General features: G+C 39.9%; 1 protein-coding gene across 2 annotated transcripts in view; it reads right to left on the minus strand.

Annotated features, from left to right (window-relative positions):
• The window catches only part of KCNMB2 (potassium calcium-activated channel subfamily M regulatory beta subunit 2), a 231,519-nt gene that overhangs the window by 108,669 nt on the left and 96,743 nt on the right, over positions 1 to 26,107 (minus strand). Inside the window, exon 2 of one of the 2 annotated variants that reach the window (XM_032407173.1) lies at positions 3,278 to 3,872. The exons of the other annotated variant lie outside the window; for it this stretch is intronic. The gene's annotated coding sequence lies outside the window, so the exon portion shown is untranslated. The remainder of the gene's footprint in view (positions 1 to 3,277; positions 3,873 to 26,107) is intronic. 2 annotated transcript variants of the gene reach the window in all.

Below are 26,107 nucleotides of genomic sequence, written 5' to 3' on the forward strand. Positions count from 1 at the left end.
TGTTTTAGACAGTGAAGTGGGATTCCTTTTTTTTTTTTTTTTAAAGATTTTATTTATTTATTTGACAGAGAGAGAGAGAGAGCACAAGCAGGGGGAGTGGGAAAGGGAGAAGCAGGCTCCCCGCTGGGCAGGGAGCCTGATGCGGGGCTGGATCCCAGGTCCCTGGGATCATGACCTGAGCCGAAGGCAGACACTTAACCTACTGGAACCACCCAGGTGTCCCTGAAGCGGGATTCCTTAGTTGATAGGAGAGAAGTACTGAATTGTGTACCAGAAGACCTAGTGATTTTTTTACCTAGTTTGGCATCCATAAGCAATCAATATGAATTCTTCGGGCTTAGTTTTCCCACTGTAAAATTAATGTAATTGCGTCTGCATAGAATTATTATGAAGATTGAATGTGATTATGCACATGAAAGTACTTTGCAAACTCAAAGGCTTTAATAGATGTTTAGATCTCTGGATCACTTGTTCGCTTTTGGCATATGTTGCAGAAATTCCATATACTGCCCTTAAGTTGGTTGAAGCAGTGACCTTTAAGCTTCATTCCAACCCTTTGTCTACCACATGAAGATCTTCCTGTGGGCGAACTATCCCCAGTACTGAATATACCACATTTTTTTTCTAATGGGAAACCTATTTTATGTCAATGGTATGTTCTTAAAACTTTGCATAGTATATAATTTGAATAACTGAAGGCTAATTTTCCCAAATCAGTAAATGTAAAAGAGAGTGCATTTCTGGAACACAGAAATCTACAGCCATTATGCCTTCTTCTTTTTCTTCTCTTTTCCTCCTTTTTCTCTTCTCTCTGTCCTCCAGAGATGCTTTATAGATCTAGATACAGAATTACCTACTATTTATAGAGATTTATCTCCAAAATCAGCAGCTCATTGTTTCTTAGTACTTGTTTGGCCTTCTTTAAAGTATTTTAGCTTATCTAATCTTTCTTCCAAAGTTATTTATTTTGGGAGTTTGTTTTTTGCACTGGCAACATGATTTGATTAATGATTAGAAACTGTTACAGTATTTATTTATTTATTTTTAAAGATTTTATTTATTTATTTGACAGAGAGAGACACAGTGAGAGAGGGAACACAAGCAGGGGGAGTGGGAGAGGTAGAAGCAGGAGTGGGAGAGGTAGAAGCAGGCTTCCCGCTGAGCAAGGAGCCGGACGTGGGGCTCGATCCCAGGACCCTGGGATCATGACCTGAGCCCAAGGCAGACGCTTAATGACTGAGCCACCCAGGCACCACTGTTATAGTATTTAAAAAGGAGTATATAATCATAACAGTGAGTGCTACATATTTCCATTTCCATTCATGGAAACTCAGTTTAGCTAAGTTTAATACTTCAAAGATGGCAAGTGCAACAGCCTAAAAGCAATAAAGAATGAAAACCCTTGAATGTTTCCAACCTATTTCAACATGTGAGTTTTCTTTATGAAGTCCAGCTACACCTAACCACTGCTGGAGTCCCTGATATATCCCCTTTCCCTTTGGTGAGGTTTCCCTAGTAATATTTAGTAATATTTCATCTTTTCAATGGACATATTGTGAAGTGATGGTAAGTGTATGACTGGAGAAGACTCAAGTTCAAGTCTTGGTCCCACGACTCAACTAACTTTAAGACCTTGGATAGACAACTAACCATTCAGTCTATATTTCTTTCTTTAGACAAAGGAAGGGGGAAAGAAGTATTTCTCAGAGTATTTGGGTGTCCATTGAGATCATTTAGATGATTGTGTTCTAGAGCTTCTAAAGTGTTATATAAATGCAGTATGTTATTACTGGTAAAACATCTCATCTTTGAAAACTACTCCAAGCACAATAAAATGGGAGAAAAATAATCTTAAAAAATCTGATTACCAAGAAGCTTGCGCTACCAAGTCAATCTATATTTTTTACTACCCTTTTAGAGGAGAGAATGTCACAGATTCACTGTAACAACAAATTTACACTATACCATGTAGCACTTAGTATTTTCTTTTTTTTTTTTAAAGATTTTGTTTATTTGACAGAGAGAGATAGTGAGAGCAGGAACACAAGCAGGGAGAGTGGGAGAGGGAGAAGCAGGCTTCCCACGGAGCAGGGAGCCCGATGTGGGACTCGATCCCAGGACTCTGGGACCATGACCTGAGCCGAAGGCAGACGCTTAACGACTGAGCCACCCAGGCGCCCCAAGTATTTTCTTTATATTAGGATTTTCTGAATGTTACTTCATTTAAAATTTTGTGATACATACTAATGCTCTGAAGATTTTTGTTTGGTTTAAGCCCAAACTGATAAGTTCAAAGTTAATTTCTCTGTTTCTTGTATTTTTAATACTTGGAGTAGTTTTTTTAACACATGAAAGACATGGAAACATTTGTTCAAATAGGAATATGCACTGATAGCAAAGCTGATAGACCTTGCTATTCACATTTTTTGATGGGAATATGAAGGGAGTTCACCATATTTATTGAAGTCTTACTCTGTTTCTCTTTTTTTTTCATTTTTGCCAACTTCCTTTTTTTTCCTTTCACAAGAATGAAAGAATATACAAGTATAAACAAAAAAAAAATCTACAAAGACATGAAATTTGAGCTGGAAGTTTGGTAGTTAAAAAAATTAACATTCCAAATTTCACATTTAAGTAATTTTTTTTTTTGTCTTCTCCTTTTATTGTCCCTGGAATGGCAGATAGGATAATTGCATTACCTCTGAGACGGGTATTCTCCGGGTATAATGTAGCAAGTTATGAATGAAAAAGCATTCTTAGGGAGTTTTCAGCCTCAGAGTTGTTTTTGTGCTGCATGAGTTCTATTTCTGTGAGTACTCATTATAAATTCATCATCTTTTGTGTTGTTAAAATAATTAGTGTATTTTCACTTGAAACCTGAGGTGACAGATATCAATAAGATTTGATGACAAATCTTATGAAGTTGTCAGAAAAAATATCATATGCTTGAATTTTAAAAATCCATGCTCTAGCGGCTAGCCACTAGCTTTATTCTGGAGATGAAGTAGCAAAATTTATGTCGTAAGACTAAACCTCAAACTATTGTCCCATAAAATATCTTTCACCTGAGCACTCAAAATCTCATTAGTTTCTTTTATTTCAAAACTGCTAAACTTTGAGAATTCTTATCTGAAATGTCAAAAACAAAGGAGAGAGTTGTTATAGCCCACCTCATTCTTGGTTCCCAATTTTGCTCACTTTAAACCTAATCTCTTTTCTCCCCTCCTATTTCATTAATAAGTTCAGGAATATTACCCAGACTTTAATTGATAGTTACCTTAGCAATAGTAGACCCGAAGTTTTCAGTAAGATTTCAATTGCTTCAGGCAAAGTTATTTTTCCTTCCAATTACATTCATTTGTAGTTTCACCTTTAGGAAGAAAGCCTATTTAAAAATAGGTAGTTTATTAGAAATCTTCTGTTTCCAAGGATTTTTGGATTTTTCCCTTTATCTTCATTTAGATTTTCAGAGAAGACAAATAATGTAAATACTGAAATTTTCAAAATTGTAGCATTGTCCCAAAATTCTGTTGGTTGCACAGGAACAGAGATAGCAGTCATAAAAATAAAAAATAACAAATAAACTGAATAATAAAAATTGTGGTTCTGCATCAAACTTTATGTTACAAACCCGTGGTGACTTTCACAGTTTTTGAAACTTCGTCCCTGACTTGCAGCGCTATTTGTATTTCCTGTAATTGTTTTACTCACATGATTCCTGGGCATTATTCTAATTTCCACAGGCAGCATTGAGCATTCCACTGGATACGTGTCTTGTCTTTCATGTTCTCTTTGTAGAAGTCTTCCTTTAGCAATAGCTACTGGATTCCCATTGTGCAGCCACGTAGAAACTCCAGACTCACAAACTGAGGCTTATTACAAAAATATGAAGAGAATCAATGAAGAAACTTTTGGATGTGAACATTAATCTTCTTTTATCAAGCCATGAACCAAAAAATCTGATCTGACTTTCCAAATTATCCGTGTAGTTCACTCTCTTCATGAGAGGTAAATCAGGAGTCAACCCTTTTTTAGTGGCACTGCAATTGTTTTGGAAAATGTCACTGCTGCAAAGATGTAAAGGTTTCCTTAGTTCCTATTTCCAAGAGCATCTTCGTGCAGATTCCTGGATGGAAATGCAGAGCTGTGTGTGTTATTGTTAGTCTCCTCCACTGGGCCATTTTGTCCTTGGATGGTATTTGTTTTCCTAAGTCAAGCATGCTCAAGAGATATTCCCCGTCTATCTAAATCTGTTCAGATTTCCTATAAGAGGCACTTGCTAATTTGCTTCCGAGTTTAAAAAAAATAATAAAAGCTGTCTGTACTTCTTGCCAGTAGATATTCATGATCCAGAATAGCTTGGGATGTGATTTGCTCCTCTTTTAAATAAAAGGTTTTCTGAACTAAGCAGATAGACTATGTCTTGCTATCACTCTGATTCATCAGGGAGTCTCCTTGGTAACTAGCTTTTTCATTTTGTGTTTTGGGAAAGTTCTTTCAATTAAAAATGAACAAATTAAAAATTGTATAGCATATACAAATATGAACCTAGGGACATATATAAAAAGGTATTACCAGAAGGTGATAGTTTCCTATTTGTGAAAGTGTGGGAGTAGCAAGGTTTCTCTCTTTCTCTAACATAATGAAATGGGAATGGGTTATAGAACACTAATTAGGGTTATAGATTTTAAAAATGGTGTTTTAAACCATATATCATAAATTCACAAGAACCTGTGGTTCTGGTAGTCAGTGTTTTTTCACAAAGCTTGGGGGAAGTTTTCACTTTACCCAGAATTTGCAACTTGAGTGGCACTTATCTCTAATTTAAAAGGGTAAAGGATAATTTACTCAGAAAATATTGACTGGACTATTAAATGCTTAATTACGTTTTCTTCTTTCAGTTTCTACCTATCATTGCTTGTTCCTTCAGACTGATACTGTTTAAAGGAGGCAGCACTTGGCAGACTATGGGAACATTATTGATGAACTTCATAGTAAGGAGATAAAAATTGCCTAGTTTGGAGTCGATAACAATGACAAAAATCTTCTCACCTGCATGCCAATAGCTCTGCAAGGCAGTGTGATGATGTTATGCAAAATGAGGTTGCTAAAGTATTAAATATTAATTTCTTAATTTAAAAGTAGAGTCAATGTTGATATGGCTAGCTGATTTGGCAAGGATGAGCAATCGCTGCCTTGATCTCTGACTGCCTTTAGCTGGTACTAACCAATGACAGGCTAATATTGTGGTGCTAACCCTATGCCTCAACGTCGTAAGACAATAGTCACTCCATGGGGTGTCTGAAAGAGCCACTAAAACAAGCATTCTCAAGTGTAGATTTCTTGGGCTAGAATATCATTATTGCTAATTGTGGCCTGTTTAATGAGCTTTTAAAATACTGACAGCTACTGGTCTTAGGCCCATCCACACTCCCATCTGTCAAGGGTGGTTAGTGGCAGAGCCTGGGCATGAATATAAACCCAGACCTGCCTCATGTCACAATCTTTGCTCTTCACCAAGATTGCTCTACCTTTTACTCCATAGACCTCTCTTCAATTGTCTGTAACCTCTACTCAGGTGGCATTAGGCAGAGGCAGTGTCCTTGGAGAAGCTGTCCAGCATTCAAAGTTCTGAAGAAATATAAGAGGAAGGAGCAAGCCTTCAAGATGGATGAAGGATTTAGATATTTGTTTAGGTAAGAAAGGGAGAATATGGCAGATGAGTGTTTTTGACCAGTGTTTGATAAGCCTATAAAATTGGGGTCCTTAGCAAAGATAAGTAGTTGATGGGTAAGGGTTAAACTGAGATCGAGGCTGTGCATGATAGTCACTAGCCACATATGACCATCAAGTACTTGAAATATGGCTAGTCCAAATTAAGATGCCCTGTAAGTGTAAAATACACACCTGAATTTTAATACTTAGCATAGAACAGATTGTAATATATTACATTAATAACATTTACATGGTAACATGTTAAAATGATAATATTTTAGATATATTAAAATCATCAAAATTGATTTTAGCTATTCTTTTTACTTTGCTTTAATGCGGCCATTAGGAAACTTAAAATTATATATATGGCTCACTTCTGGGGACTGCACTATATTTCTACTGGACAGTGTTGATTTCGAGTTTGAATTTGAGGGGAATATTGCTTAGGAGATGTTGAAGGGAAGATCTGACTAGGTAAGTGATAAAATGAAAATTATACTTGAAGGTTGTATTCTTATAGTTGTTGCAGAATAGAAAAACTTGCAGGGAGAAGACCTTAGAGGAGAGGAAGAGATGGCCGATACCATCATTGTGTAAGCACTATGTGCCAGTCATACTGGTCCATTATCTTTCTTATTCCTCACAACAACCTTGGTATGTAATTATTTCTGTTTTAAGATGAGAAGATTGAAGGGTAGAACTGCTAAGCAATTTGCCCCAAATTATCTAACTTAATGAGAGAAGACTGAGGATCCAAACTCAGACTCATTCCATGTCCTTCCACTTGACCAGGCAGATGGAGAAGAACGGCCGGAGCTACTGGGTCATGACTATGGAGATGGGGAACATGAAGAAAACAGAGCAACAGAAAACTTAGCAGGCCTTGAGAAGAGACCAGTGTAAATGGCTAGGAAAAAGGAGATATAAACAAACCTTAGGATCAAGAGCCCTGGAAATGTAGAGTGAAGTAAAATAAAGATCCAAGTCCCAACTTGGGGATTATGATGATGGAAAAAGTGCTGATCTCTGCAAAATCCATTACATGAATTAATTGCAGTAATATACATGAATTAATTGCAGTAACATACATGAATTAATTGCAGTAACATACATGAATTGGGCTCTCACTGTAGTAAGACACTGTCTAGCTGGATGAGAGGCAAAAGGAACCACAAAATAGTCTCTAGTCTTGTCTACTTGCGAAGGCAAGAAATAAGCCTCTGAAACTGGTAACAAATCTCAAGGTAGTGCAAATAATGGCACCTGTCTAGGAGGTAGAAGGTATAACTTGGTTCTCACCCTAGATTTTTGGAGAACTAGTAATGTGGCCTTGTGTAAATTACTTAATCCTTCTAATGGTCAGCTTTCTTATCTGTAAAGTTGGCATAACATTATCTTTTCATGGCTGTTAAGAGGACCAAAATCCAAATGAGTGAGAACCAATATCCATATGCATACACCTTATGAATTGTAAAGTGCTATAACTGACTTGAAAATCCATTCATTAGGTAGTAATGGGTTAGACAGATATAGGACCACTGTTTTTTGGGGATCCTTGTTAAATCTACAGATGTTGTCAGGCTTCTGACTCATTCCTAGTAACACCTGACTCATTCCTAGTAACACCTGGTAGTAGTGAATTCCATGGACGCTGTCAGCTATTTTAAGAAGTAACATTTATTAAGCAAATATAACTAATTTTTACTTCCTACAGCAACTCTGTAAAGTTGGTATTGTTAGCCTCATTTTACTAATGGGAAAACCAAAGCTCTGAGTTTTAGCAACTCTATTAGTATGTGTGACATGATGGCCTTAAATCTAGGTTCTCTCACACAAGTTTCTGGGCCCTAGCCTCCAATTCCCAGAGTCGGATCCTTTTTTTATTTGGAGTAGGACCCAGGTATGCATATTTTGAAAAACTTCTAGAGATTGCAATAGGTATTGAGGCTTAGGAATCACTGCTCTGGCAAGCTCTTTGGGACAAGTGTATTGTGAGGCAGCTGGGAGCTTGGACTGTTAGAACAGTTTCAATCTTATTCCTGGAGCTTCTACTGATTGTCCTAATTCCATCCAGCAGGAACACACAAGTAGCCTGAAAATCTTTCAATGAAAGCCCTTTAGACACTTCAGGTGTTCTTTGGGGTCATATGTTGAAGGTATCTGGGGCCTAATAGATAGTCTAACAAAGTTTTCAGGCTCCAAGTCTGGTATTTTTTCTTTACTGGGACACTTTTTGCTGGGAGAATAGGGGTGAGAATTAAAGGCAAGGTAGTTAGATGAGGAGAGTGTGGGTCTTCTCTGGATGCCTAGACTGGGTACGTATAAATGCCAGTAGAGAGCCCTAGGGGGAGATGTCAGAGACATAAGTTCAGTAGTTTCAGGAGCCAAAAGGAGAAATTAGAAATTCCTGGTATTTTTGAATTGGATTCGAATATTTTTTCAGTTAAATTTAATATTAAGTATTTTAGCTATGTTTCTGTTTTCCTGCCTTTTAGATTTCCCAAGTGATAAAACAAAACAAAAACTCCTCAAAAATAAAGAAAGGGAAAAAAAAAGATTTGGGTAAAGAACAGCCAAAGTGAGTGACAGCTAGCCTCCAGACAGCCCAGCTAGGAGGTGTAGAAGCTGTCAACACAGCTGGAGGACATGGGCAGTCCTGGAATAAGTGTGCTTCTAGCCAGACAGGCCTTAAAGAGACCTCTGGGGCCTCACTAGGCAGGCACTGGCAGAGTCAGATTAAAAGAAAAGGCACAACCCTTCTTCCATCTCCAGCTCCCTCTAAATGTCTTTAGATGACATTTCTAAGGACAGATCATCTTGTGAATGGGGACATTTTAAGCAGGCCTGCCTCAGTTCCTTGTTGAAAAGAAACTGTTTGGTCATCTTTATTTTAACTATCAACCCCAGAGATCCAAGGGGACAGATTAGGTGGGCATGAACTTGGGTATAACTCCCTTATTTCCAGAGATCCTGAAATGTGCTGTGGTCTCTCCTGCCAATCCCTGAGAGTTCCTTGAACATAGTCTTCACCACCAGCTCTTTTTCTTTTTCTTTTTTTTTTTTTGGGGGGGGGTGTATCTAAATCAGCATGCTGCTCAGACTTCCTTGTATAAAATTGTATTTTCATGTGTCCTTATACCCAGATAGACTGTAGGCTCTGAGAACAGAAGTTGGGTTTATGGAATATCTACTGAAAATCAGGGGCTATGCTGGAGATTTTAATACTTGTTCATTCATTCCACTGGTAAAAATTGAGCCCTTACTCAATAATATCTCATAGTAGTAATGAAAGTAGACATGCTAATGTATCTTGTATCTTTTGGGGGAGGCAGCCATCAGACAAACAAATTGATGAGTGAACAAAACAATTACAGCTTATTAAGCGTTAAGATGGGCATAAACAGTGCTGTGATTGGTAGAGAATGGTAGAGAAATGGAAGGGTGTCAGGAAAGTTCTCTAGGTCCCATTTAAATTGAGTCCTGTAAGGTGATGAGAAAGTCACAATCATGCCAGTGACTAAGGGAATCCTGTGGCAACAGGTCATTGCATGTCCCCACGTTATTTCCAGGACATGTCCATTTCCTCTTCCTCAATCACTCAAGTGCCTGACACATAGAATACAAAAAGCATTTGCATATGTTCCTTTTCTCCTTCTGATGCAGGCAGTCAGAAGAATCTTCAGTGGGGCAGTCTTCTGAGTCCTCATGTACTGGTGGCTCTGCATGTTTGTGTATATGTCAGAAATGAGTTGATCAGCCTGCATAAACTGTTTCCCAAGGCAACCCTATTTTACTCAGCCATTCCCATTAGGCTGCTACATTCCATGAAGATAAACAAAACAAAGTCTATTTGTTTTCTTAAGTAGTATTGCCAGGTTTTCCTCTCTCCTACCTTCTTCCTCTTTCTTTTGCCTTTTTGGCTAATTTCTTACAAACTCTGGTTCTCTCTACATGGTGTACAGATTATAGGCTAGGATTGTCAGGAAGAGGCTGGGAAGTGAAGCACGGAGATGCTGGTGGGAAGACCAAACACATGGGGCCATGGGCTGGGGAGAAGACTGGGGGCTGTGGTGCTTCATCTGGGCTAACAAAGAGGCTGCCTACAAAGAGCAGGCCAAGTCATGGCCCAGCTTCCCTGCAGGGCCAGGGTTTCTGTGTGGGAGCCCCTTCCCATTCCTTGTCCCCTGTCCATCCCATTGTCCACATTCTTCCGATTTCCTTCATTGTTCAAAGTCTAAAGTTGTCCTTTATGTAAATGTTTTTCTTAATGTCTTCCAGTGTTTTTCATAAGAAAAGTGCTATCATTTATAAAACTACAAATAAATGGAGGATGGAAAGAAATCTCTGAGCCAAGGGGCCCTCTGTGAATTGATGTCAGCATGGAGAGTTTGCCAGAACTCAGGGAGTGGGAAATAAATGGTTTTTGTTTAATTTGGTTTTACTTATATTAATGGGAGCAAAGTTTCTATCATGAGGAAATGAAAATTAGGCTAAAGAAGCCTACTCTCCTCTGACAGGCTGAGTCATTCTCTTTTGGCTGTAGTGAAGGGGGCGGTTGATTCTGGCCATTGCCTGATGCTGACCAGCTCTGTGGCCCAGGGCAGGCCACTTACCTTCTCTGAACCTCCATTTCTTCATCTGATGTGGGAGGAAATGCCTCCATCACTCTTGGGAGAATTCAGTGAGGTAATGCAGCTGGAATGTTTTGTAACATGCCAAACAAATGGGAGGCATTATTTTTCCCTGGCATGGGAAGGTCAGGAATAAGAGTGTCAGGCAAACCACGAGAATAGTGACCAGAGTGTAAGCATATTGACTGTGCTACCCAGCATCTGTGTCAGGCCTCACAGACTGCCTTAAGGGCATTTGCCGTGAGAGGTTACTTTACTCTCAAGTGGGTTATGTTCTGTCTCTTTAAGGTTATTGTTACCTGGGCGCCAATGAAAAACTTGGGGCCTAGGGTAGGATATAAGATGGGATCAGGGGAAGGGGTCTTAGGAGGAGGGAGTTGGTGCAATCAAGAACAATATGCCAGGACCTTCCTTTTGAAGAGACAAAACGGTGAGCTTGGAGAGAATGGTGGGGGTTAGAGGAAAAAAAATGGGAGGGTGAGGAGGATGTGAAGGCAGAATTTGGATGTTCAGGAGAAAGGAGAGCAATGAAGTAGTCCTGCTATCAGTCTCAGCCCTAACTTTACCCCTCTCTGTGTGTGTCTGTCTCCATGGTCTGTCCACCTCTCTGTCTGCCCAAAATTGGACTGCAGCCCTAAGCCTGGTGTGAAGTCCTTGTCCTATGTGCCCACTGGGCTAGTCTTGTCACTCATGTCACTGAGTATGTCTGGGCTCTTGGGCTGGCCTTATGCCCTGAATGGCTTCCAGTTCTGTATTGCGGCCTGAGTGCTGCCATGATGCCAGCCTGCTTACCCTACCCTCCTCCCTTTCCAGGCCTAAGTACTTTCCCTAAACCTCTGCTTCAGCCTAGTATAGGAGCATTAACATGAGTCTGGGGTCAAAAGATTTGAGGTTTTTTAAAAAATATTTTATTTATATATTTGACAGAGACAGAGAGAGAAAGAGAGAACACAAGCATGGGGGCAGTAGAGGGAGAGGGAGAAGCAGGCTCTCTGCTGAGCGGGGAGCCTGATGCAGGACTTGATCCCAGGACCCTGGAATCATGGCCTGAGCCAAAGGCAGCCGCTTAACCGACTGAGCCACCCAGGCACCCCTAAAAGATTTGAATTTGAATACTCATCTTATCACATAGTAGCTGGGTGAGTTTAGGCAGCTGAATATCCTTTCTGAGCCTCAGTATTCTTATCTTTAGAATGGGGATAATATATGTATTTTGAACATTTGTGAGCTAATTCACAACCTAATAGACTTGACACAAAATATGTGTTCACTAAATGGTCAATATTATGGTTATTCCACATAGAGAAGCCTCTGAGAGCCAGCATGCTCCTACCTGCCTGACAGGAGGCCAGAGACTCTCTAACCACTGGATCTGAAATTTTCAGTATCAGTCTTCATTTTGTAATAGTGCTGTGGACTCTCTAATTTATACTCTGGCCTCTATTATTCATGGTATGCCTGAAACTGAGTCCATTCTCTTGTCTCCAGGAGTGGTCTAGAGCAGACAGTTCCACTTTTAGATATACTTTTCTAAGAAAATGTGTGAGCACTAATCTAAGATTACTTATATTTATCAAAGCAAACACTTTAAAAAAGAAAAACCTAAGGAAAAAATGCTTAGATGCTAACTTGCAGTCTATACTTACCCACGCTTGCCCTTACTCAGGTTTTGTCCTGAGTCTACCCTGAGCAGGTGTGGTAGAAGTTCTGACATCTACAGAAATCAATCCCTGTGGGAAACTGGCAGTTCATCCTTCTAAACTTAACTTCACCTTGATCTCCTTGGAGTGCCCTCAGAAACATGGTGGTTGGTGTTTACTACTCAGTAATTTAAATTAAATACACCAGTGCTTATTAAAAGGCTCATTAGGCTTTTAAATAATAATAGCTTTTATAATTGGACATGATGAATGAATTAAAAATCTATCAAAATCACATTTTAAAATTATATTATCCTTCATTCAACATTTAATAAATATTTGCTGAATACCTACCACATGCCAGACCCATGGTGCTGAGGATTCAAAACAATAAAAATCTCTGCCCTTGTGGAGATTCTCTCCTACTGTAATAATTAGTACAATTAGAAATGTGTATTATTGGAAGATAATTGTTCAAGGCACACATTAGGTAGGAAAGGAGGATAGAAAGTGCAGGACCTGCAGTCATAATTGTGGTGGTCTCGCCAAGAACAGGTGAGCCACGTGGAATTCTGGGAGAAGAGCACTCTTGACAAGGAGAGCAGAAGGTGAGAAAGGCCCTGAGGCCAGAGCATGCCACTTTATTCCAGGAATAGCAAGGAAGCCATGGTGGCTATACTGGACCGAGTAAGGAGAGAGCAGTAGATGAGGTTAGGCTGTGGCAGACAGATTGTGAAGGGCTTGGGAGACCATGTAGGGACTTGGGCTTCTAGTCTGGGAGAGGTGGGTTTTGAGAAGAGGAGTGTCATGAGCTGACTTGCCTTTTAACTGGGTCACTCTGACTATCTTGTTGGGAATAGACTGTAGTGGGGCAGAAGCTGGGAGCCCTGCAATAACAGAGGTGAGAGATGCAGGCAGTTTGGGTTAGTGTGGTAGAAATGGTGGTGTCAAATTCTGGCTCTTCTTTTAGGTAAGATCAACCAGACTTGCTGATGGATTTGATGTAGGGACTGAGAAAAGAGTCAAGAATGTCTCCTAGACTTTTGGCTTGAGCAACTGAGAAGTTATTGAGAAGAAATGAGTGTGGGTGGAATAGGTTTGGAGAAGATCAGGCATTCATCTTAAAATGTTAAGTTTAAGATGCATATCAGATACCAAGTGGAGATGCTGAGTCAGCAGTATGATCTAGGAGTCTGGAGTCCAGAGTAGAAATATAAGGAGCTGTGAGTTTATGAAAGATGTGTAAAGCCACACTATTAGGTTAAGTCATCCAGGGAGTGGATGGAGAAAGAGTGAAGGAGAGAGAGGAGAGATGAGGAGTAAAAGGAGAGAATGGTATTCTTCAGTAAGCAAAGAAAGGAGGAGGGAGAGATGAAATCAACAGTCAAATACTTCTGACACATAGGTAAAGTGAAGCCTGAGAACTGATATTTTGATCAAACAAATAGATCAAGGGTCAATTGGTGGAGTTATGTGGGCAAAGTCTAAATAAAATCAATTTAAGAAAGGAAAGGAAAGAATTGGAGAGAGGGAATACAGACTTTTAAAGGAATTTTACAGTAAAGGAAGGTAGAAAAATGAGGCAGTTCCTACAGAGAAGTGGAATCGAAGAAAGGTTCTTGAAGGATTGGAGAAGAGTAGCCTGCTTTTAGGCTGATGGTAAAGATTCATGGAGAAGAAAACTTGATGGTACAGTGGTGGAGCACTGTCCTGGGTGGGCATGGAATCTTGTGCCCAAGGGTAGGGGTTAGCCTCTCATAGAAGCCTAAACAGCTCATCTGTAGCAAGAAGAGGGAAGGCAGGACTTAGGAGCACAGATGCTGGAGATGGGGAAGTACGGTGGTGGGAGCTTGAAGAAGTTCTCTTATGGTTGCTTCTGTTTTTTTAGTGAGTAGGAATTAAGATCATCAGCAGAGAGTGAAGATGCAGCCATAGGGACTGGAGATTTGAGAAATAAGATGCAATAGAAGAAGATCACACTTGACTATTGACTAGGGAGACATAATATGCTTGCCGTAACACCCACTTGAGGTTTATGGTCATGAATAAGTGAGACTATCTTCTGTTGTTGTATGTTTGTATTCAGCTATTTCCAACTGCATGGGTAGAAGTGCAGAGTAAGTGGAAAGCTAAATTTAACCAAGGTTAAACTGAGGTTGAGGTTTTGTCAAGTGTGATGAGATGGGCCATGGAATTGAGGAAGCATGTGAAGGAATGATTAAAAGAAAAAACATAATTGGTTATGGACTTGAAGCTGGGTTAAGAGAGAAGGTAAAATAAGGACATGAAGGAGGCAAGAGACAACAAAAGGGTAGAATGATCAGTGCCTTGTTGATCTCGGGGTCATCAGTGTTTTTTGGCAATGTACAAGAGGAAATGAGCTGGGGAGATGGGAGGTGGTGGTCAGAGAGTTGGATGCTTCAAATTTAGATAATAGGCATGTTGGAGGTTTGGGGAAGGACAAGCCTGTAGGTGTGACCCTCGGCATCAGTGACTGAGATAGGAAGGTGGATCATATTGTGGGAGGGAAAGAGTTTCAGAAACTGAAAGGGAAGCCTCATCAATGTGAATATTAAAGTTGCTAAGAATTTAAAGAATTCCCCAAATCTAGGTTAAAGATACTGAAAGCATTAATTTAAGACACACTATTCTCTTCCTTAGCATGCACAAATCTTATGTTGCTCACTATGGCATTTCACTATGGGGATATGAAATCAACTAACATTAGCACAGACCCTTGTGAATGTTAGGTGGCTCTCCTCTGCATTTCCCTAAGCAATCTTTATGTTGCTCTAGGCTAGCAGTTACATTGCAATCATTCTTTTACATATCGGTTTTCCTAGCCCAACCATAAGCGCCTTAAGGACAAGGATGATATTAGTTCTCGTAGTAGACTCAGGCCGGCATAGTGGCTCAAGGGGTGTACAATAGGTATTTATTCTATGTAGCATAGGGTGGTTAAGAACAAGAATTCTGAAGTCTGACATGACTGGGTTCTAATCCCAGTTGCCTCTTATTAGCCACATACCCCTGGAAGAGACACTTAAGCCCATTTCCTCATCTGAAAATGGGGGCAACAGTAACACCCTCTTATAGGGAATGCGGTAAAGAGTCGATCAGATGAGGCTTTACGTGTAAAGTGCTCAGTCTAGTCCTGGTGCATAGAATACGCTTCGTGAACTTTCACTACTGATGCATGAAGGCAATAAAACTTTATGTTTGACTGGGTTATTTCCAGAATGGCACACTTCCACATCAGCCAGCCTGAGCTACAGTCCTTCAGAGAAAAAAGGTATTGGGAGCAAGCTGGCTGACTGGTGTCCAGTGATCTGATAACATGCCTAGTGAGAAATGATGAAAGAATAATTTTTTTTTTATTATTAGTAGAGCAGACTTCATGATCTCTTGGCAAAGGTGTGCACCTCTCCATACATACAACCCAAGAAATGCAGTGGCTCTGTTTCCATAGCTACTCAATGAACTGAGTGGTGTTGCGGGTCCTGCTTCTGTGTTGTCAGTGGTTACGTTATTTTATCACATGTTGACTAAAATAGAGCACACACATATGATAAATGCTCATATTTAAGCAAAGAAACTACTATTTCACAAAGGCACACTCAAAGAAACGTTCCTGTACTCTTTGTTTTCTGGGAAACAAGGACAGACCCAGAGCAAGGTGAATGGGCTAAAATGCATGTTTTCTCATGCCAGGGTAGCCTTTCTTCTGCTCTTCATTAAGCCTCCCATCCTTTTGATTGACCAGAAAACTGTGCTGTGGATCATCAATTTCACCTTCTGTCTGTATTCTGTTCTTTCTCCCTAAGCTCAGATCTTGCTGCTCTGAGACACTGGGGGCTGAGATAATGAGTCTAGACTGCTCATTTTCTCTGTCTAGCAGATGGGAGCACCCGTCATGTGTGCGCAGACTGCCTCTCTAGAGGTTGGGCAGTGGTGGTGTATTTGGACCCTCTCTCTTTCTGAATGCCACAAGGATGCACAATTAAGGGAGAGTCCAAACATCTCATGTCAATCCTCAGAGCAACTGAAAAGTGTCTCTTCTTGTCTTTGAGGTTAGAATTTGAGTAGAATTACCCTGAATTGGAAACTTGAATTCTAAGAAAGTTTTCATTCAGTGGACCTAGAAGTTTTGGGGAAACAATATGGATATTTTTACATACTCTCTAGATCTCTTTAGATTTCTACAGGTTCAAGCCAACACCCACTAAGTGTTCCTTTTTTTTTTTTTTTTTGTAGCCTATGCATTTATGGTATGTGAGAGAGAGTGGGATGTGGCAGGGAGGTGACTTTCAGGGTCTATTCTTTTAATGCAAGCATCAGATTGAATCTTAAACAGATTTCTATTCCAGAGGTGATTCCATTGTCACCTGTTACTTGCTTCTACATACAGTTCTCCTCGGAGGAGGAAGCTATTCCTTTGCGCACATCCCTAGGCAGAAAAACACCTGAAGGGTGAGTCAGAAGACCTAGATTTTAGCCACAGAGTAGTTACCCAATGAGTGGGTGACTTTGGGAAAATTACATCACCTCCTCAAGCCTCACTTCCTTCTTAGCAGAATTAGCAAATTAGCTGCCTTACAGTAGAAGCAATACAGCAGAGTGGTTATACTTTCCGGCTAGGAGTCAGATAACCTGGTTCAAATCTTGTATTCAAAATGTAAGAACTATGTGACTTTGGTCCTTAATTTTATCACCTGTAAAATGGGGATAATAGTTGTACTTAGTTTATAAGGATTGAGGTCTTCTGTGGTGCAGCCCTCCCATGAGTCAATCAATGGGCCATGATCTTTAGGTAGGTTTATTCAGCTAATTTTAAACCTACCCAACATCAGTATTGTAAAGCCCTTAGACACTGGCATGTAGCATTAAGTTGTTAGTTGTTATACCTCTAAGGTGACTTCCACCTTAAAATTATCTTTTATTTAACATCCCTTGCTTCTTTAGTCCCCATTTCCTTTATCTAATGAGTAGAGCCCAGAGATGTTGCTAGACTTCCTATAATGCACAGGACATATCTTTTCCCCACCAACAAAGAATTACCCTGCCTTTGAGGGTTGCTGGAGCAGGAAGGAGTTTAAAGGCTGCTTTGAGAATCTCTTGGAGATGCATTTTCTTTTTCTTTGCCAAATACGTGTATATATTGGCCGTGGTGATGCTTCTGGCTCTTTGTGAGTGGAGAAGGAGTAATACCCATTTTATGTCCTTAACTTTCTAGGGGGGAAGCTCAAAAAGTCTAGAAGAATAGCAAAAACCTACTCTGTCTACCCTCAAACAAAACTCTCAGCTGTATCCACTTGAGCTCTCTTGCCCTTATCTCTATGGTTTGTTGCCTCTTTACCCTTCACTTGGGACATGGCCCCTCTACTGCATGTCCCCTCATCTTTCACACCTATTAAAATCCTACTCATCCTTTAAGGAGGAAAGGACTCAAAAGTGATTTTTTTTCCATGATGGTTTTCTAAATCCTCCAAGTGTTTTCTTTTGTCCCTCTGACTCCCAGAGCCCAGGGATTTACTTCTCATGACCCATCTCCTATCCTGCCCGGTATTACAAGTGTTGCTGTTCCTGCTAGTCACGTCTCTTAAATGTTAAGTCCCTCAAAGGCAGGAATTGCTTCTAGTTCTTCTCTGAATCGTGTAGAATTTAGCACACTATGTTGTACACAGTAAGGGCTCAACCAAAGGTTGTTGAATTATAGTGTCAACCCCATGACTAAGCTCCACTCCCACTGGTCACTGCAGGTGCCCATGACGTCCCTCAGCCTGCACAGGATTCCTCTTTTAATGTTCCTAGTGAGTCCTTTCACAACCTCCACAGTTACCCCTCCTTCCCTCCTTTCCTTAGCGATGTGCAAGCTATTTTAGGAATGCGGCACAAAGCGGCAGCTGCTATTTATAAAGCAGGAAGTGGTCTGTAGTCCCCTGTGGGTCACGTGTCTATCCATCTTCATTTATGTTTGAAAGAGGTGTTTCCTACAAGCTCTTGGGATTTCCTTTTTTTCCTATCACACCACCTACCCTACTCACTACTCCAATCATTGAGGATTTTAACTTTATTTTTGCCTTGGCTTTAATTTTCCATTCGATTTGGATTTCTTCCCGGTTCCTTCTCTCTTCTCATAAAAAAGCAGAAGCAAGAGAGAAAAACCCCACTAAGCCATGGAAATGTCTTTTTATGAATTGGACCTCAAGATGAGAACTTCATTACTAAAGGAAAAATGAACCTCTGCTCCTGTGATTTGGTAATGGAAATACGGTGTTTTATAAAGTCTTAAGCATTTCTTTTTTATCGTGGTAATATATAAACCATTTAATGTTCTAATCACTTGCTATTGAAGACTGGAAGACATGGTAATAGTAGCTTTATTTTTAGCACTGATGAATTAAATTTGGGTCAGCTCATAAGTACGTAGTGTTCACACACACGTGTGTAGGAATGGTGATTCAGATATACACACTGGAGCAATGCTATTGATCGCACAGATTTATAACTTCAGGATCTTATGAGTAATGAGATTCATTATTTCAGGTCTTTAAAGAACTTCTGAACTCAGTCCCCTGACAATTCTCCTTCCCTACCCCCATCTAACCTTGCTTCTGCCAGGGTTATAATTTTAAAGATAATCACATGTCTTGTTTCCTTAAAAACACCTGTCGGTTCTCCACTATGTATAGCATGGGGTCCAGAACTCCCTAGTGTGGCAGAAAGGGTCTTTTACTCCACTCCTATATATCTCATTACCTCCTCTCCCACTCCTGTATTCAATACACATTTTATTCTAGCCAAAGCAAGCTGCTGTCCTTTCTTTGAAGACACTGTGGACCCTTCTGTGCCTTTGACCCTCTCAACAACAGCTTCCCAATTCCTGGAAGGCTCTGCTTGTCCCTACACCCCCATCTCCTCTTGACATGCCCCTATTCTTCCTTATATGAAGTGATAAATGTGAAAAGGACTAGCAGAGGGCAGGGTCAGAGCAAGGGCTCAGTAAATAAATTTTCAGTGAATGAATAGACAACTGAGTTGGCAAATTCAAAGGAAGATCTGTATCTTATGAATGGGTTATGTTCTGGATATTTAGAAGTCAGTTTAACTCAGCATGACTGATTCATGTATAATATTGTCTTTATATGAAAATATACACGCTTTCCTTCCTTGAAAGCTCTCAGTGGCAAAAGAGGACTCTCTTTCTCAATAATTTTCACAGTAATTATTGCCCTGAGGGGGAGCAGCAGTCCTAGGGGGCAGGAAAGGGATGGTTGGGCGGGAAGGTTGATACTCAGGAGTGGGGCTTTGGGAGCCCAAGGCCTGGGATAGTAGAGGTTCTGAGGGAGGTTTATATTAATTTGCTAGAGCTGCCCTAACAAAGTACCACAGACTGAGTGGCTTAAACAACAGAAATTTTCTCACAGCTTTTGAGGCTAGAAGTCAGAAATCAAGATGCCAGCAGGGCTGGTTTCTTCTGAGGCCTCTCTCCTTGGCTTGTAAATGGCCGTCTCATCCCCACGTCTTCATTTTGGTCTTCCCTCTGTGTGTGTAGGTGTGTTAATTTCCTCTTATTATAAGGACACCCATCAACTTGAATTAAGGCCCACCCTAATGACCTATTTTAACTTAATCACCTCATTAATTATCTAGTCTACAAATGCCATCACATTCTGAAGTACTGGAGGTTAGAACTTGGGCCTATGAATTTTGGGGGGATACAATTCAGCCCATGAGAGGATGGTAATGGGGGCATCAGTGGCTCTTCAGAGGAACCCTTGGAAGGCAGGGATGATGCCCTGCCTTGGCATTTGTCACGGTGCCTTCATTGTCATGGTGGGCATTCAGTACAGGTTTTGGAGCTGAGTTCTAGCTTCCACTTGGAAGTGCAATAAGATTCAGATTATGTCTCTCCAATACATACGTGAGCTTTTCCTCTCAACCTCTTTTTCATGTATGAATTTTATTAGCATTTTGTTGACCTCATTTTTTTTTTTTTAACCTTCCCATTTAAATCATCATTGAAAATACCATGATCCATGATCAAAGGGCGCCTGGGTGGCTTAGTTGGTTAAGTGTCTGCCTTTGGCTCAGGGCAGGATCCCAGGGTCCTGGGATTGAGCTCTGCTTTGGGCTCCCTGCTCAGTGAGAGCCTGCTTCTTCCTCTCTCTCTGCTGCTCCCCCTGCTTGTGCACTCTCTCTATCAAATAAATAAATAAATATCTTTTTTTTTTTTAAAGATTTTATTTATTTATTTGACTGAGAGAGTCACAGCGAGAGAGGGAACACAAGCAGGCGGAATGGGAGAGGGAGAGGCAGGCTTCCCGCGGAGCAGGGAGCCCGATGTGGGGCTTGATCCCAGCACCCTGGGATCACGACCTGAGCCAAAGGCAGACGCTTAACAACTGAGCCACCCAGGCGCCCCAATAAATAAATATCTTAAGGAAAAACAAAGCCATGATCAAAGATTGAGGCCTTCCCTTGTGCAGCCTTCCTGTGACTTGAACAATGGATCATGATTTTTAGGTAGGTTTATTTAGCTAATGTAAATTCCACCTAACTAGATTGCCATGCAGGCCACATTTCTCCACAAAGATATTTTGTTTATAGTTTATTTCACTAAGGGTCTTTGTGAAATTTTTATTGGTGGGTTTTCACCACCTGATTCCTAAAATAATAATAATAAAAAAGACTCGAGTTGGCTCTTAAAATGTAGACACAGTATGTCTCCAGCATCATCTTCACTTCTCCCTTTTATGACCTTGTTGCAGTTGCCAGTAACGTCGATCTGATCTGTGTGACTTGTTCTCAGTGAACCATGCTGGTGCCTAGTAATTGCCATTCTCTCGTGTCCACAAACCATGTTTTTAAGTAACCTTTCTGGAACACTGGCATCTACTTCCCTGGTCTGCAGCTCCCCAATGACACATGAACATTTACCTTGAATAGAGGAAGTAGGGCTAAAGTATAGAGATCTACACAGCTGCTCCATGGGACATTAGGATTAGCTGGAGTCATACTTGAAAGGCTTAATGGGGAATACTGTCCTAGGACAACTACTCTATAGTACTTGTACTGATGGAAAGTGCTAAGAAAAGCTCAGATCTGAGACAGATGACTTGTGTGGTCTCAGTTTCACCATTATTCTCTTGACATTAGATTACATATTTATTCATACCTTGATGTATAGTCTCACTCTAGGAGACAGACTCCCTGAGGGTAAGAACTTTGCCTGTTTTGTTTGCTGCTCTCCTGCTAGCAATTGGATACATTTCTGATATTAAGCAAGTCACTTGGATACTCCGAAGCTAAAATTGCTCCTATGTCTAATAAAAATACTTGTTCTACCTAACCTCAAGTTCATTGAGAACATCTTAATGAGATGTAAAGGCAATTTATAAACTATAAAGTGGCTTGTAAAGATAAGCAGCTATAAGGTATGTGGTTTTGAATGACAAGAAACAAGATAAGGAGACACTATATAATAAAGAGCTTTACTGTCACGTAAGGAGTTCAGACTTGATGAAGTACAAATCAAACCTTTAAAGGAATCTGTTCATTTGCTGGGTTGTCAACTCACAACTCAGCTTAAAAAAAAAAAAAGTGTTGAATTTGATTAGAAAAATCCAAAGTAAAACAGCTATAGCTACAGTTGAAGGCACAAATTGTTGAATTTGTGGGTGACACATGAACCTCACTTCCCTTGTTAATAAATTCCTTTCAAGGTATGCTTTTCCTCTTAGATGAATCCTTTTTATGAGAAATGTCCTTTGGCAAAACCTGAAAGGTGGCTGAGAATTCCTTGAAGCAATTTGTTTAAATAATCACATGAGAAGATCCCTCTTAAACTTTTCTGTAAGCAAACAAATGCCACAAAGCAGAACGAATTTTATACCTTTTAGGAGTCCATTAATTTACTTTCAGTGGCATTAAGTAATGAACACTGTTATAGCAAGGTCACAGTTCCATTTTATATCAAATAGCTATCCTTTCTCATATATGATACATGAGCACATTTCTTGCTCAGGGCAAAATGTTTTATTAAAATCATTTCCTTTGTTCTTTTGTATAGACTGTTCTTTGTGATAATGAAGATTGTCTGCATGACATATCTCTTTAGGACAGCCATTGTATAATTATACTAATAGAGCTTAATCTAATGCTACATTAATTTTCTTCCATTATTTTCTCCAAGAAGGAAGCCACTATTGTTTACATGACAATGCAATTTCTTTTTGTTTTTTTTAATCATGGGAGATTTATATTAGGGACAGTAGAGGAAATAAATCTCAGGGTATGTCAAGCCCTTTCTCAATCCTCTGGGTACAAAGGATCCCTGATAGTTGAGCAAATAGACCAATCTTTATATCTTACTTCCCTTCCCCCACTACCATGATTCTATTATTCAGCCATTCTTGATGAAAGGGAAAAACCTCCTGTAGGAAATGTGAGTGTATCGCCAGGTTGTTTGACTTAGAACCATCCCGTCTGTCACTTGGACTTGGATTTTTACAGCATTTCACCCGGACTGGTGCAAAAGCCTCTCAATTGGTCTCCCTACCTGTCTCTGCTCCTCTAATCCACCTTCCGTCTGTGGCCTGAGAGATCTTCCTAAAATGCCAATTGGATCATGTTATCCATTCTCTAGCCTCACTAAAGTTCCCTAACTCCTTAGTATGGTATATGAAGCTCTACATACCCTGTCTCCAGAGTGGCTTTCCAATGTTGACCCTCTTCCCCCATCACTAGCATTCCCAGATGCCTGTAGGGGGAGCCCAAATACTCTTCCACTTTGGAAAGTCCAGTGTGATACAAAGTAAGGTAATAAGTGTTCTCTTTTTATGCATTGAAGACACTTTAGGTATCAGCTAGGTCCCTAGAGAGCAATTATGTAAAGTCCAGTCTTGTAATATGAGTGACTTTAGAAATGAAAAATAATCTGTCTTTAATTTGTATTTTGTTAACCTTCTAATGAGGTCCACGGTAGCTCTAAGTCAAAAAGGAATCATCTGGAGATGAGATTAGCAATGTCCTCACTGTATCAGGAGGTGGCAGTTTAAGAATTAAAAGAGAAACTGACACCACCTAGAAAATATTAGGGGGAGTTTTCTTGAAGGCAAGTGTGGTGGAGTGGTTAAGGCCTGAATGTGACCTGAATTCATGACGTCTTAGTTTACACATGGAGCACTCATTTATGTGCTGGGTAAGATAGCTTATCATTGATGACTCTCAAGGAATCTTGCCTCTTATATGCAAATCCTTGTGGAGTTCTCTCCCACATTCACCCTAGGTTTGGGACATTAGCAATGTGACACAAACAACCTTGAAGAGTACATCTTCCCTGGGGCTTTCCCTTTGTTGCTTCTCACTAAGAACCCTTTTGCCACCAAGTGAAGACATCTGGGCTAGCCTCCTTGAAGATGAGAGACCACACAGAGAATTCCTGCTGTCCCAACCCCTCTAGATATGCAAGTGAGCTCAATCAGCACCACATGGAGCAGAGATGAATCATCCCAGCTAAACAGCCCAAATTGCTGACCAAAAAAATTGGGAACAAATAAATGATTGTTTTCTTAAATCATTATGTTTTGGGGTAGCGTACGGAGCAGTAGCTACTGATACACTGGAAAGCCAAGTTACCTAAATTCTCTTAGACCCATTTTGTCATTTCTAAATGGGGCTAATTTTAGTAACTTAGGGTTGTTGTGTAGATCAAATGAGAGAATCCATTCAGAGATCTTAGCTTATAATCACTTATAATAAGTGGTTAATAAATATTAGTTATGACAATATTGTATTTCAGAACTATTATAGCAATTAAACTATTAAAATTTTATTTCACTAAAGTTTGGAATGAAATACAATGTTTTCATATTTCTTATTTGATACAATTTCTGAGATATACCTACTTTTCATATGTGAACAAATAGAAATTAAATGACACACTTGACAAGCAAGTGTTTTCCAAGTTTGGCCTCTCTTCATTATGTAACAGATGATAAATCTCTGGTTTCACTTTTTGAGTAAAATGCCACAGAAAAGGTATAAGACTTTATGATGTACATTTTGTATATGGTCCTCATCCTTGGGCATATTTTATAGCCCTCAATAATCTACTTCAGTGTTTATTTCTTTTTTTTTTTTTATTTCATTTTTTATCTTGTATTTTATGTGTTTCTAAGTTACCTCAAATTCTTTTTAAAAATTTCGAAGAGGGGGCACCTGCGTGACGCAGTCAATTGAATGTCCAACTCTTGGTTTCTGCTCAGGATTGTGGGATTGAGCCCTTCCTGGTGTCCGTGTTCAGTGCAGAGTTTGCTTAAGTTTCTCTCTCCCTCTGTCCCTCCCCCCTGTGTACTCTCTCTCTCTCTCTCTCTCTGTCTCTCTCAAAAATAAATAAATAAATATTTAAAAAAATTTTGAAGAGGAATTAAAAAAGGAATATAAAAATACTATCTGAGTAATGATGTAGTCCTTTGAAGAATTTACAATGTTAGATAAAGTTGAGTAAAGGGCAGTAGGTGAAAGAAACAGTTTGGCAAAGGGTTTTCTATTTTTAGGACTATCTAGGAGAGTAGAAATTTATTTCTATGACCATGCAGTACTTTCAGTCCTTTAGAATAAAAACCTATGCTTATAATGATGAAAACAATATTTATTCAAATTCAGAGTTAGTGCCTCTGAAATATTCTGTGTGGCTTTGGTCATACCATTTCTGAGATGAATATCAACAATAGATTTTTTTAAACTTATGGCTAAATCTAGTGCCATCTGTTATATTCTTGATTAATATATCTGAACTTCAGTTTCCTCATCTGCAACATGGAATGATAGTAGCCATCTTACCATGTTGTAAAGATTATAGATGGGCTTTGTGCCTGGAATAGTGCTTAGATTATCGGATGTGTTCAATGAGTTGAAGACATATAGAGCAGAGCTTCTCACACTTTAATGCATACATGAATCATCTACAGATCATCTGAAAAATCAGATTCTAAGTCAGCAGATTTGGAGTGAGATCTGAAATTCTGCTTTTCAGTAAGCTCCCAGATGGTGCTGGTGCTTATGGTCCATGACCTTACTTTAAGTAGCAAGCATAGAAAGCTGGAGTTGGTAAATTATGGCTCATAGGCCCAATCCAGCAGTTGCCTGTTTTTATAAATGAAGTTTTACTGGAACACAGCCATGTTCATTTGTCTATGTACTGCGTATGTCTGCTTGTACACTACAGTGGCAAAGTTGGGTGGTTGCAACAGAGGCTGTATGGCCCACAAAGCCTAAAATATTCAGTATCTGGCACTTTACAGAAAAAGATGGTCAATCCTTAATATAGAGCACTGTAAGTTCCTAACACCTTGAGGGGGCAATGTAATGCTGTTGAGGGAGATGGAAGGATCTGTCTGGGGAATCAGGTTATTATAATGGGTCTCATGGGGTCCTCAGACGCTGGGAATAGGTGGGACTTGATCTGTGAGTGTCAGGCACTGTGTATAAGATGCAACAGGGCTGGATGACAGATGAACAGGCTCTGGAGTCTTGGTGCTGCCAGTTACTACCTAAATTGAGCAAGTCATTTTAACCTCTCTTTGCCTTGGTTTGCTCAACTGTAGAATGAGATTCATCAAACCAATTCATGGGTTCTATTAGAGAATTAGTGATCATATATAAAAGATATTTAACATTTAACCTGCTTTCGAGTAGGTAATAACTGTATTATGGTCGATGTGTCCTCCTAAATTCTTATGTTGAAACCTAACCCCTAAGTGATAATATTAGGAAGGTGGGGCCTTTGGAAGGTGATTAGGAATTAGTGCCCTTATAAATGAGGCTCCAGAGTGCTCCCTAGCCCCTTCTACCATGTTGAGAACACAAAAAGAAGCCTGGATCCTGGAAAAGTATCCTCATCTGACCATGCTATGTCACCTTGAACTCAGACTTCCAGTTTCCAGAGCTGTGAGAAATAACTTTCTATTGTTGATAAGCTACCCAGTCTGTGCTATTTTGTTATAGCAGCATGAAGAGACTAAGACACACTGTTCCTATGGCATTGGCCAGGAAGAGAGAGTCTTGTTGGTTGTGAGAGACTGGCTGCCAGAATTTCAAAGCTTTTGTGATGCTCAG

This window comes from Phoca vitulina, unplaced genomic scaffold (assembly GCF_004348235.1).
Source record: "Phoca vitulina isolate PV1807 unplaced genomic scaffold, GSC_HSeal_1.0 scaffold8, whole genome shotgun sequence".
In the NCBI taxonomy this organism is placed as follows: Eukaryota; Metazoa; Chordata; class Mammalia; order Carnivora; family Phocidae; genus Phoca; species Phoca vitulina.